Source organism: Macaca nemestrina, chromosome 10 (genome assembly GCF_043159975.1).
Source record: "Macaca nemestrina isolate mMacNem1 chromosome 10, mMacNem.hap1, whole genome shotgun sequence".
Taxonomy (NCBI): domain Eukaryota; kingdom Metazoa; phylum Chordata; class Mammalia; order Primates; family Cercopithecidae; genus Macaca; species Macaca nemestrina.
In genome coordinates this window covers 110,077,564-110,089,993 of record NC_092134.1, presented here as the reverse complement: position 1 = coordinate 110,089,993, position 12,430 = coordinate 110,077,564, and the positions used below count along the sequence as shown (strand labels likewise).

Here is a 12,430-nt window from a genome sequence, read left to right as displayed (position 1 = left end):
TCTGTATCTACAAAAAATAAACAAAATTAGCCAGGTGTGATGGCACATGAGGTTGGAGGATCACTTCAGCCTAGGAGGTCAAGGCTGCAGTGAGCCATGATCATGCCACTGCACTCCAGCTTGGGCCATAGAGTGAGACCCTATCTCAAAAACAAAACAAAAGACAAGGTTTACCTTTTCATCATCTGTAAAGTGGAGATGACTTCAGTTTCACATTCCTGGGTTTATGTTTGCATAAGTGAAGAGCTAAGAGCAGAAACAAGGAGCACTTCAAGTTTGGAAGGAGCGGAGAATGAGAATTACTTCGTAAGCTGGTGCGGAATACTGATCTGCTCCCAGATAATACTCTGGAGGTGGCAGTGTTTCCAGTGGGGACAATCGTGGTTAGCTGTACACTGTGCCCGGAGTGCTATGTTGTGGAACTGGAGAGAGGCCCCAGACTCACAGACACTTTCGGGACATCCTTTATCCTCTACCCAAAAGGTGTAGCTGGTGGGGATGGACTGAGTCGGAGGAGGAGGCTCCTGAAGAGCAGCTAATTCTTGCCTTTTGCTTGACTGTGGTCTAAGGACATGGAAGGACAGTGATCTGATGATGGACCACCGCGTAAGGTATTTGTGGATGTATTTTTTCTTAATACTAGGTGTTTTGAGATAATGCCACTTGCTCTGTCTCTTACTATTCTCTGTGTGGACTGGACACGTTGCCTGACTGTTGATGACAGCCATTGGGCCTCGTTTCTTGATTTGGTGAAGTTAAATTATCGAAGGCCCCAAGCATGAAGAGTTTGGTCTGTTTCTACTTCTCTGTCTTCCCAGTCCAATGAAGGTGGCCAGTGGGGTTATGTGTCATCTCTGCAGTATCCAGTTTGCCCTCAGGTGAGCTGTTTTGAGGACAGGAACAGTAGACTGGAGCATAGGGAGTTAGCACCATCATTGGGTCTTTCATAAAAAGCTTCATCTTTCAAACTACCCTTTATTAGTAATAAAAGCAATATTTGAACCTCCATTTCCCTTATTCCTTTGGATTATTTTTCTTTTCTTTTTTTTTTTTTTTTTTTGCTGTTGCAAGATTTAATAGGGTGAAAACAGAGCTCCCATAAAATGGGAGGGGACCCAAAGGGGGTTGCCGCTCCCTGCTCGAATGCTTGGGTTTATATCCTGATCATTGTCCCCGCCATGCTCTCAGGTGATATAGGATTTGACTATTCCCTTTGGATTTTTTTTCAATGGGCCCTGAACCCAGATGGGAAGAGAGGCACTATTTACAGGCCCCTCTCAAAGACTTGATCAAGAGCCACCAGGTGGAACAGTCAACACTACCAAAATACCACAACTTTTACACAAAGCAGGAAGAGTGAAATGAATATTGAACATAGTTGTTAACTGACATAACATCATTTGAACTTACCTAAATGTTAGGTTATTTTTATTTATTTATTTATTTTTGAGACAGAGTCTCGTTGTGTCGCTCTGAAGAGTGCAGTGGTGCGATCTCGGCTCACTGCAACCTCAGCCTCCTGGGTTCAAGTGATTCTCCTGCCTCAGCCTCCCGAGTAGCTGGGATTACCGGCGTCTGCCACCATGCCCAGCTAATTTTTGTATTTTTAGTAGAGATGAGGTTTCACCATGTTGGTCAGGCTGATCTCAAACTCTTGACCTCAGGTGGTCCACCCTCCTCGGCCTCCTGAGTGCTGGGATTACAGGCATGAGCCATCGTGCCCAGCCTTTTTTTTTTTTTTTTTTTTGAGATGGAGTTTTGCTCTGTTGCCAGGCTGGAGTACAGTGGCACAATCTCAGCTCACTGTAACCTCTGCCTCCCGTGTTCAAGCAATTTTCCTGCCTCAGCCTCCCGACTAGCTGGGACTACAGGTGCCTACCACCACGCCTGGCTAATTTTTGTAATTTTAGTAGAAATGGGATTTCACCATATTGTTCAGGCTGGTCTTGAACTCCTGACCTTGTGATCTGCCTGCCTTGGCCTCCCAAAGTGCTGTGATTACAGGTGTGAGCCACCGCGCCTGGCCTACCACTACCAATTTTAACACTGGAAACTCATTTCTAACATAATGATGCTAATTTTATTTATTTTATTTTTTAAATTTTATTTTATTTTATTTTATTTATTTTTTTGAGACAGAGTCTTGCTCTGTCACCCAAGCTGGAGTGCAGTGGCCGGATCTCAACTCACTGCAAGCTCCGCCTCCCGGGTTTACGCCATTCTCCTGCATCAGCCTCCCAAGTAGCTGGGACTATAGGCGCCCGCCACCTCGCCCGGCTAGTTTTTTTGTATTTTTTAGTAGAGACGGGGTTTCACCATGTTAGCCAGGATGGTCTCGATCTCCTGACCTCGTGATCCGCCTATCTCGGCCTCCCAAAGTGCTGGGATTACAGGCTTGAGCCACCTCGCCCGGCCTATTTTATTTTTTTGAGGTAGGGCCTTGCTCTGTCGCCCCAGCTGGAGTGCAGTGGCATGATCACAGCTCACACAGCCTCAACCCTCTTAGGCTCAAGCCATCTTCCCATCTCAGCTTCCTGAGTAGCTGGAACTACAGGTATGCACCACCATTTCTGGCTAATTTTTTAATTTTTTGTGGAGACAGGGTCTCCCTGTGTTGCCCAGACTAGTCATGAACACTGGGGCTCAAGTGACCCCTCTTCTCGGCCTCCCAAAGTGCTAGGATTACAGGTGTGAGCCACTGCTGCTGGCCCATGCTAACTTTAAAAGTCTCCAGTGCTCATTAAAGAGAAAGCACTTGTAGTAGCTGCCTCAATCCCTTTCTGGTTAGCATGCTGGGTGGCTTCCTGAAGGTAGAGGGGAATCCCTAAGAAGGACATTTGACCCATCCACACCCATATATTGCAAAATGCACAGCTTCTGCAATGGTAAATGGCTGGTTCAATAGCTTTGCAGTCCCAGTTATAACGACTTATCACCTTTTACATGCCCGTATATACAGGAGAACCACAATAACACGTTTCTTATTTCCATATGTATTTGAACTCCAATGTGAAGAAGGTGTAACATTTATAAAACAACTAAATATTTTCTATTCATGACTTGATCATCCATTTTGTTATTCTTTTTGCCTTCCCTTTCAATGTTTGAACATGTTCCTTATTATAAGTTGAGTTGAATGATTCGGGATTGACCTATTTCCCCTCTCCTGCTCCCATCTTTTGTAATTTTTCCTAAGGCCAACCGGTGACCATAGTTCAATTTCCCACTGTAGGCTAGGTTGACTCTTACCATTACTATAAGATGATCCACCTTATTACTATAAGGTGATCTGCCCGCCTTGGCCTCCCAAAGTGCTGGGATTACAGGCCACTGAGCCCAGTCAGGTTATTTTTTTGATCGATAATGCATATTGCCTTTAGTTAGAAGTGGGTCACAGTTGGCTATAGTTAGTCACTATAACTATCATTCCACAGGATCCTCCTAACTCAACTTATTCTGTGTCCTGTCTTTTTAAAAAAAAAAAAAATCACAGAATTTTGCACAGGCTTTGAACAGGTTAACCCATGTCTTCAAAAATGAATGAATCTACAAGAACCCAAGCCATGCACTGGCGAGCTCAATGAAGACATACGAAAATCATTCCCTTTGGTCTCAAACATGTTCCATTAGAGATTGTTTGCAACTGGCCGGGCGCCGCGGCTCACGCCTGTAATCCCAGCACTTTGGGAGGCCAAGGTGGGCGGATCATCTGAGGTCAGGAGTTTGAAACCAGCCTGACCAACATGGTGAAACCCCGTCTCTACTAAAATTCAAAATTAGCCAGGTGTGGTGGTGCATGCCTGTAATCCCAGCTACTTGGGAGGCTGAGGAAGGAGAAATGCTTGAATCTGGGAGGTGGAGTTTATAGTGAGCCGAGATCGTGCCATTGCACTCCAGCCTGGGCAAGAAGAGCAAGACTCCCCCTCAAAAATAAGAAAAAAAAAAAGAGATTGTTTGCACCTACAATGTTCATTTTTCAGCCTCCAACCAGAAGAGCCAAGTATGGTTTGGACCTAATATTATGAAGTAAATAGCTTTAAACATGGTTTGGTGTATTAATAATGGAGCCATCACTCAGCATTCATTGTCCCAGTCTGTATATATATTTTTGGAAAGATTGCTAAGAGAGCATTCTCTTTAGGGTAAAAGGTCAAAATAAGTGTAGCTCGACACAGATACTTTCCTGATGACCCAAGTTTCTTCTGCCCACCTCCCTTGTTTTCCATGAGGAGTCCTTCTGAGCTCATACCCCTGGTCTTATGGAAGGAAGTGGCTTTGAGTGCACCTCTACCTGTCTATACTCAGCCACAGCTGAAGGGTGGAACAGGTATATCATGGAGAATATTTTCCATGTAACAAGATGGGTAACGAATGCATCAATCCTGCCTTAGTCACATGCCAGAGCGACCCAGCCTCACTTGCTTATCTCATTAGAATTCTGCCCATCACATTCATGTAAACAATCAAAAGGGGCCAGAATTTCTTCGTTTTTGTCTTGGGGCTGAGTCATAGAATCTCTGGTCCTGAGATGAAAAAGTGATTTTTAAAAATTAGTTGGTTATGTTGTGATATGAGTTATCCCCCATCCCACCCTGTGCACATTGCTCAACCAGATTTCTTCCCGTGGGGCCCTACATGTTCAGCTTCACGATATCCTCTCATAGTCTGGAAAGCCTGTCCCTCATGCCCTTGCCATTTCATGTTTTGTGTAGCAGTTGCTTCAGTTGTCCATTCCAATTTTTCAGTTGTACTAAATGCTTCAGGAGTAATGTTTAGAAACATGAAAAAAAAATCACCAACTATGTTTTTTTCACGTGGCTCATTTTGCATTGCGTATGCCTTAAAATGCATTCACTAGCTTGTTGCTTTATAAGTTGCGGGTCTGTTTTGGAGGCAATCCAGGGTTTCTAGTCTTTTTATGCTTTTGTGCTCTTGGTGTAACGAAGGGCAGACAAGGCTTAAACCAGAATCAGTGTCAAAACCAATTAAGAAAACTCTCCAAAGTCTCCCAATGCAATGGAAAAAGCCCGATGGAATTGACGTGCCAGTTATGCCCCAGGCTATACCCTCACAGGATGTGGCCACTGACCAAAGGGAATTGTTCCCGTTGTGTCTTTATTGAGCTCACAGTGCGTGGCTTGGCTCCTGCAGATCTACTCATTCTGAGGACCTGGGCTGCTACCTTCAAAGTCTGCGCAGTTTACTGTTCCAGCCACCAGCACTCTCTCTTTGGGCTGTGACTAGTTGACAGCGACATAACCAAACCATTCTTGAATCATGCTAGCAGGCCTTTATGTGAGCAGTGTGAGTAGGGCCCACCTGAAAGAGCTGATAGAGCTGTTGACGGCACTAAATGAGACAATGTGTATATAGCTCTTAGCACAAAGCCTGAAACACCGGAGTTGTTCAGTAAATGATCTGTGATTATCTTAGAATACACATCCCCACTTCACAACTTGGTTCCAATATCACCTCTTCTGTGAAACTTCCCTGACAACACTCACTAGCAGAGGTATGAAAAATCATCAGAGTTGCTTAAAGTTTTCACCTTACAAAGATCTTTCACCTCCATCATCTCACTTGATTTCTGTGACTGCCCTGGGGGTTATATGAGTATTATTATTTTTCTTATGTGACAGATGATAAAACCAAAACACAGTGGGGTTAAGTGACTTCACCATGGCCACATGGGACATGAATCCAAGTCTTGTGACTACTAGTCCACTGTTTTGTTCCATCATAGCATTTTGGTAGAGAATATGACTTATAATTCATAGACACTCAGTGAGGATAGGAGGAAGTAGTAGAAAGTGGAGTGAGAGAGGAGTACCTGGCCTAGGAAAGACAGTTCACAGTTGACAAACATCATTTATCAGCTGTAAGACCTCACGTAAGGCGTATAACTTCTCTGTGCCTTCATTTCCTCACCATAAAATGGGAATAATAATAATAATAATATTTTATGATTACCCTGGGGTCTGGGGGTGTTGTAAGGGGTAAATCTATCTATCTGTCGATCTATCTATCTATCTATCTATCTATACAAATCATGTTTTTGTGTTTTCTTTTCTTTTTTTTTTGAGACAGGGTCTTGCTCTGTGATCCAGGCTGGAGTGCAATCACATAATCTCAGCTCACTGCAGTCTCAATCTCCTGGGCTCAAGTGATCCACCTCAGCCTCCCAAGTAGCTGGGATTACAGGTGTGTACCACCATGTCTGGCTAATTTTTAAACTTTTCTACAGATGGAGTTTCTGCTATGTTGCCCAGGCTGGTCTTGAACTTCTGGGCTCAAATGATCCTCCTGCCTCAGCCTCCCAAAGTGCTGGGATTACAGGTGTGAGCCACCATGCCCCGCTGTTATTTTTTTTTTAAGTTAAAGAAAAGCACAATGGGATCAACCTTCAAGTTTGTTTACCAAATTAAACACCAAGAGCTTGTAACTGCGTTCTCCTCAGTCACCCAAAAACTCTAGTAGCACATTAAAGAAGTTGTATATGAGGCTTGTGTCGCTCTGTCTAGCATGTGATCATGGGCTGCCCACAGTATATTTTGGTACTCAGTATCCTCATGAAAATAGGCTGAGATACCCAGGGTCTTTATTAGGAGAAATCAGAACACTATTATGGCATGTGCTTTGCACTTATTAAATTTTTTTTAAAAAGGACAGGCTGGGTGCAGTGGTTCAAGCCTGTAATCCCAGCACTTTGGAAGGCTGAGACAGGGTGCTTGCTCGATCCCAGGAGTTTCAGACCAGCCCCTGGGCAACATAGTGAGACATTGTTGCTGCAAAAAATAAAAAATTAGCTGGGTGTGGTGGCTCATACCTGTAGCCCCCGATACTTGAGAGGCTGAGGTGGGAAAATTGCTTGAGCCTAGGAGGTTGAGGCTGCAATGTGTTGTAATCGCACCACTGCACTCCAGCCTGGGTGACAGAGCAAGACTCTGACTCAAAAACAAATAAATTTAAAAAAAAAAAAGAAAGAAAAAGAACAGAAAAAGAAAAAGAACAGAAAAAGCAAAAATGTCAAAAAAGAGAACTAAGAAGTTGAGCTGGATGTGCAAAAACAGTGTCAAACCATCTAACTTCCCTCCACCAGCAATGAGAGAAAGCATTTTAAACTGAAATGATTTTAGTAGCTATACTGATTGGTTTGACTTGGTTTAATAAAAATGATCTGTGTAAGCTGATTCCATGCCCATAGCATCAGCTGGGGTTCCATGGCAACAAAAATAATTACTCATCTGCAAACAGTCTTTGCAACAGCTAAGTGTTTGATTAGCATCTTAAAATTACTTTGTGATTCAAGGAATTTTATTTCCATTCAAAGGACAAAACGATTTTTTTCAGGAATTGGTCATGTTTTAAAAGGACAAGAGGAGACAGATTATGGGGATGTTCTTCTATAAACTGTGTTTAGATTTCAGAACTGTGTATCCATTCTCGGCTAATCAGATGACAGCTCACTCTGCAGGACTCACATGCTGGCCTGATCATTTATGTGTTCTTTGTCACCCTTTTTCTGTTTCCTCCTGTGACTCTTACTCCTTTCAAGCCCCTGTACTCTGACTCCCTCTCAGCAGACGACTGGAGACAGAAAATAAGAGTCCATCATCTTATTTAAACAGATTAAAAGAAACACAAAGACCTCAATGGAAAAATTGCAAAAGATGGAAAGAAAGAGAATAGAAATAATAAACAAATAAATGTAGTGTTTTGAGTCAGAAGGTTCAATCTCATTAGTTACCAATAAAATGTACATTGGAAGGACAATAAGATGATACCCCTTTTCTACCTGTCAAATTGGCAAAGAGTTTTGTTTTGTTTTGTTTTGTTTTGTTTTGTTTTTTTGAGAGACAGTCTCCCTCTGTTGCCCAGGCTGGAGTGCAGTGGCGCGATCTCGGCTCAGGGCAAGCTCCGCCTCCTGGGTTGAGGCCATTCTCCTGCCTCAGCCTCCCGAGTAGCTGGGACTACAGGCGCCCGCCACCATGCCCGGCTAATTTTTTGGTATTTTTAGTAGAGACAGGGTTTCACCGTGTTAGCCAGGATGGTCTCGATCTCCTGACCTCGTGATCTGCCTGCCTCAGTTTCCCAAAGTGCTGGGATTACAGGTGTGAGCCACCGCACCTGGCCCAAATTGGCAAAGAGTTTTAAAAGTAATAGCATTCAGCACTGATAAAGGCATGGGAAAGCTGGAGTTCTTTTCCACTCCAACTGACACATAAACTAGTTCACAGCCTTCAAAACATTCATACTCTTGGACCTAGTAGTAACTCTACTTGGAGTAAGTTCTATACAAGGTTAAACTCCAATAATAGGAGAATGATTACAATGATTTCTTTTTAATTATTTTTTTTTTTTTTTTTTTTTTTTTGAGACGGAGTCTCACTCTGTCACCCAGGCTGGAGTGCAGTGGCCGGACCTCAGCTCACTGCAAGCTCCGCCTCCCGGGTTCACTCCATTCTCCTGCCTCAGCCTCCTGAGTAGCTGGGACTACAGGCGCCCGCCACTGCGCCCGGCTAGTTTCTTTTTAATTATTTTAAAATTTATTTTAAGCACTTAACTACAAGCTAGTCACACATCTGAGGTCCTTACATGTATTTTGTCATTTAATCCTCATCAGAACTCTATGAAGCAATACTGTATTCCCTTTTTATGGAGGAGGAAACTGAGGTACAGAAAAAACGGAGGCACAGTGGCTCTAACGTCAGAGGCAGGCTCTGAATCAGTATGCTCAACCGCCTAGTTTCAGAAGAGGCTTAAGGCAGCAGGCAGAGCTGTATAAAATGCAAGACAATCTCAAGTATTCTGTAGGAGAGAGAAAAACAATGGCAAAGATAGGCATAAAACAGAGCCAGGAATGAGGCCAAAAAGAAATATAATTTGACCTATACACTTGCTAAGAGGACCACAAAATTGGCTAGAAACTTTCTAGCAGCCTGTGGATAAAAGGAAATCTGATCAGTTATACAATTTACAGTATTCATAAGATAAAAGCAGACCAATTACTCAGAAGAAGCCAACAATTCTAGGTAGTAAGACCAGACATAGATCTATTCTGTGAACACAAAAGGTTCTTGTAAAAAGAGACACTGTGTGAACTAATGGATAATGACCTCAACAGCATCCTTGTTTAGGCAAGATGACCACTGATATGGTTTGGCTGTGTCCCCATCCAAATCTCATATTGAATTGTAGTTTCCATAATCCCCACGTGTAATGGGAGGGACCTGGTGGGAGGTAACTGAATCATGGGGGCAGTTACCTCCATGCTGTTCTTGCGATAGTGAGTTCTCATGAGATTTGATAGTTTTATAGGGGCTTTCCGCCTTTTGCTCTGCACTTACCCTTGCTGCCACCATGTGAAGAAGGACATGTATTGTAAATTTCCTGAGGCCTTCCCAGCCATGCTGAACCATGAGTCAATTAAACCCCTTTCCTTTATAAATTACCCAGTCTCAGGTATGTCTTTATTAGCAGCATGAGCACAGACGAATACAATCACTTCCACTGGGTTGAGGCTTCCAGCTTTTCTCTTAGGGCTTATGGCCCAACATCAAAACATGGTAACAAGCAACCAGGATATGGCTCAGGCACCCAGGTCCCTACTGCTTGGGGGATTGTAGGATACCTGAGAGTGAGTGGACTTATAGCCTTTGATAGATGCTGGGAGAAATGAGACTGAGATTGTGCTTTTCAACAAATATCTAGAATTTACCTGTTCTATTTTGTAAGTCCCCCTCCCTCCCCCCCTTTTTTTTTTTTTTTTGAGACAGCGTGTTGCTCTCAGGCTGGAGTGTGGTGGTGTTGTCTTGGCTCACTGTAGCCTTGATCTTCCTAGGCTTAGGTGATCCTCTTACCTCAGCCTCCTGGAGAGCTGAGACTACAGGCGTGTTCCATTACACCTGGCTAATTTTGTATTTTTTGTAGAGATGGGGTTTTGCCATGTTGCCCCAGCTGGTCTCGAACTCCTGGGCTCAAGCCATCTGCCTGCCTTGGGCCTCCCAAAGCACTGGGGCTACAGGCATGAGTCACTGTGCCCAGCCTATTTTGTCAGTCTTATGTGCATTAAAGACCAGGATACTAGAGATAGGAATGGTGAAAAATATTATAATATGAAATGATCAATTATATAGCTGTTAAACATGATGTTTAGGATGTCTTGATAATATGAAAATGTTCTCAAACTATAGTATTAAATAAAGCAGGATACAAAACTATATGTAATATGTAATCTCAACAATGTTTAAAATATATATGGAGCTGCAGCGAGCTGAGATCGCGCTACTGCACTTCAGCCTGGGCGACGGCAAGACTGTCTCAAAAAAAATTTATATATATATATAAAATATATATATAGAGAGAGCAAGGTATGAATCTTTAGTTTTTCTTGATATGGAGACTTATTTTTTTCTTTTATTTACTGAATAGAAAGATGAAAGACAATTTCTGGATGGGTTGGAGTATCTTAGAAAGAGGCATCAGTTTTCAATTACTAACTGCTTGGGTCCTGGGTATGACCGACCATCAAACCAAGGGGAAAGAAGAAGAAAACAGTTTTGATTTGATTTGATTAGGAAGCAGGCATGTATATGAGGAGGCATAAAGACCATGTGGGGGGAAAAACTGGGGAGAAATGTAGCAATGTGAAGGATTTCCAGAGGGGCCTTTAGGAACCTAAAAAGCTAATCCCTGAAGTTGTCCATGAGAGAGAGGGCCCAGAGCTAGGAGATTTCTGTCCCCAATGACTCCTCATTCCCTGTCAGACAGGCCTTCACCTGAATGACAACCTGCCCATTACCAGCACTCCAGGGTCTACCCCAATCTCTTCTCACAGAGATATGGAGAAGGCCTTGCTCCTTCCTGCGTATGCATTAAACTGACAATTGCCTCGCCACAACTCTGTTGGGTTCCTCATTCATTACGCTGTATGAGCATCCTCTGTAACCATGCCCCCGGACATCAGTATGACAAAATGGGGCTGGTGAGGGGAAGCTCTTTATATTTAAGGGGAAGAGGCTGAACTAACAAGCTTGAGATTATTTTAATAGCATACACACACACGCAAACGTGTACACACAAAATACTGCAAGAACTACACCTTCTTCAAGAATTGCACCTTCCCCTTTCCCCTAGTGCTCCTTAAATGTGGGTATTGCTTCAAATTCCTTCTCAGTCCTTCTTTCTTTTCATTCTAGATCCTCTCCTTGGGCTATTTCAACTTCCATACAAATTCTGATATGCATTAAATCTCAAATCTCCATTATGAGTCTCCTTAAATTACAGTCTAAGGACATCCAGAACAGAGTTTCCACACGAAAGGCACATCTAGTTTCTCATCCACAAGCTTTTTATCTTTGTCTTTGTGTTTGTTTTTTATTCCTGAACTCCTTGACAAATATTATTGCATCATCAGAAGGAAGGTCCTAGGAAAAAGAAAGACATGAGCACTTGTGCTAGGTATTTTACAGGCATATCTTCATTGAATCCTTATAACCTCTCTATGAAGTAGGCATAATTGTTCCTTATCAGCAAATGAGGAAACCAAGACTTTGAGCAGGTAATTTGTATAAGATCAAATAGCTTGGAAGAGTAGGATGACTAAGTTTTAAAGTCAGGTCTGTCTATTTTTCTAAGAAAAGGAGATTGATGCTTTCCTGTTAGGGAATCAACTTCTTATTCCCAGGCTGTGGAATACTGTGCTAACCAGGAAATAGGCGAGATGGAGTCTCGCTCTGTCGCCCAGGCTGGAGTGCAGTGGCGTGGTCTCGTCTCACTGCAAGCTCCGCCTCCTGGGTTCACACCATTCTCCTGCCTCAGCCTCCCGAGTAGCTGGGACTACAGGCGCCTGACACCATGCCCGGCTAGTTTTTTGTATTTTTAGTAGAGACGCAGTTTCACCGTGTTAGCTGGGATGGTCTCGATATCCTGACCTCGTGATTCGCCCGTCTAGGCCTCCCAAAGTGCTGGGATTACAGGCGTGAGCCACTGCGCCCCACCAGCCCTTTTTTTGCTTTTCTTTTCTTTTTTTTTTTTTTGTTTGAGATGGAGTCTTGCCCTGTCGCCCAGGCTGGAGTGCAGTGGCTCGATCTCGGCTCACTGCAACCTCCGCCTCCCGGGTTCAAGTGATTCTCCTGCCTGAGCCTCCCGAGTAGCTGGGACTACAGGCATGCACCACTATGCCCAGCTAATTTTTGTATTTTTAGTAAAGACGGGGTTTCACCATGTTGGCCAGGCTGGTCTCAAACTCCTGACCTCAGGTGATCTGCACTCCTCGGCCTCCCAAAGTGCTGGGATTACAGGCATGAGCCACTGCACCTGACCTTTTTTTTTTTTTTTTTTTTGAGATGGAGTTTCCCTCTGTCACCCAGGCTAGAATCCAAGGCGTGAGCTCAGCTCACTGCAACCTCTGCTTCCTGGGTTCAAGTGA

General features: G+C 43.5%; 1 protein-coding gene across 1 annotated transcript in view; it reads left to right on the top strand.

Moving 5' to 3' along the window:
• LOC105484277 (BICD cargo adaptor 1) overlaps positions 1–12,430 on the top strand; it is a 308,598-nt gene that overhangs the window by 12,229 nt on the left and 283,939 nt on the right. The window contains exon 2 of the mRNA XM_071071912.1: positions 484–611. The gene's annotated coding sequence lies outside the window, so the exon portion shown is untranslated. The remainder of the gene's footprint in view (positions 1–483; positions 612–12,430) is intronic.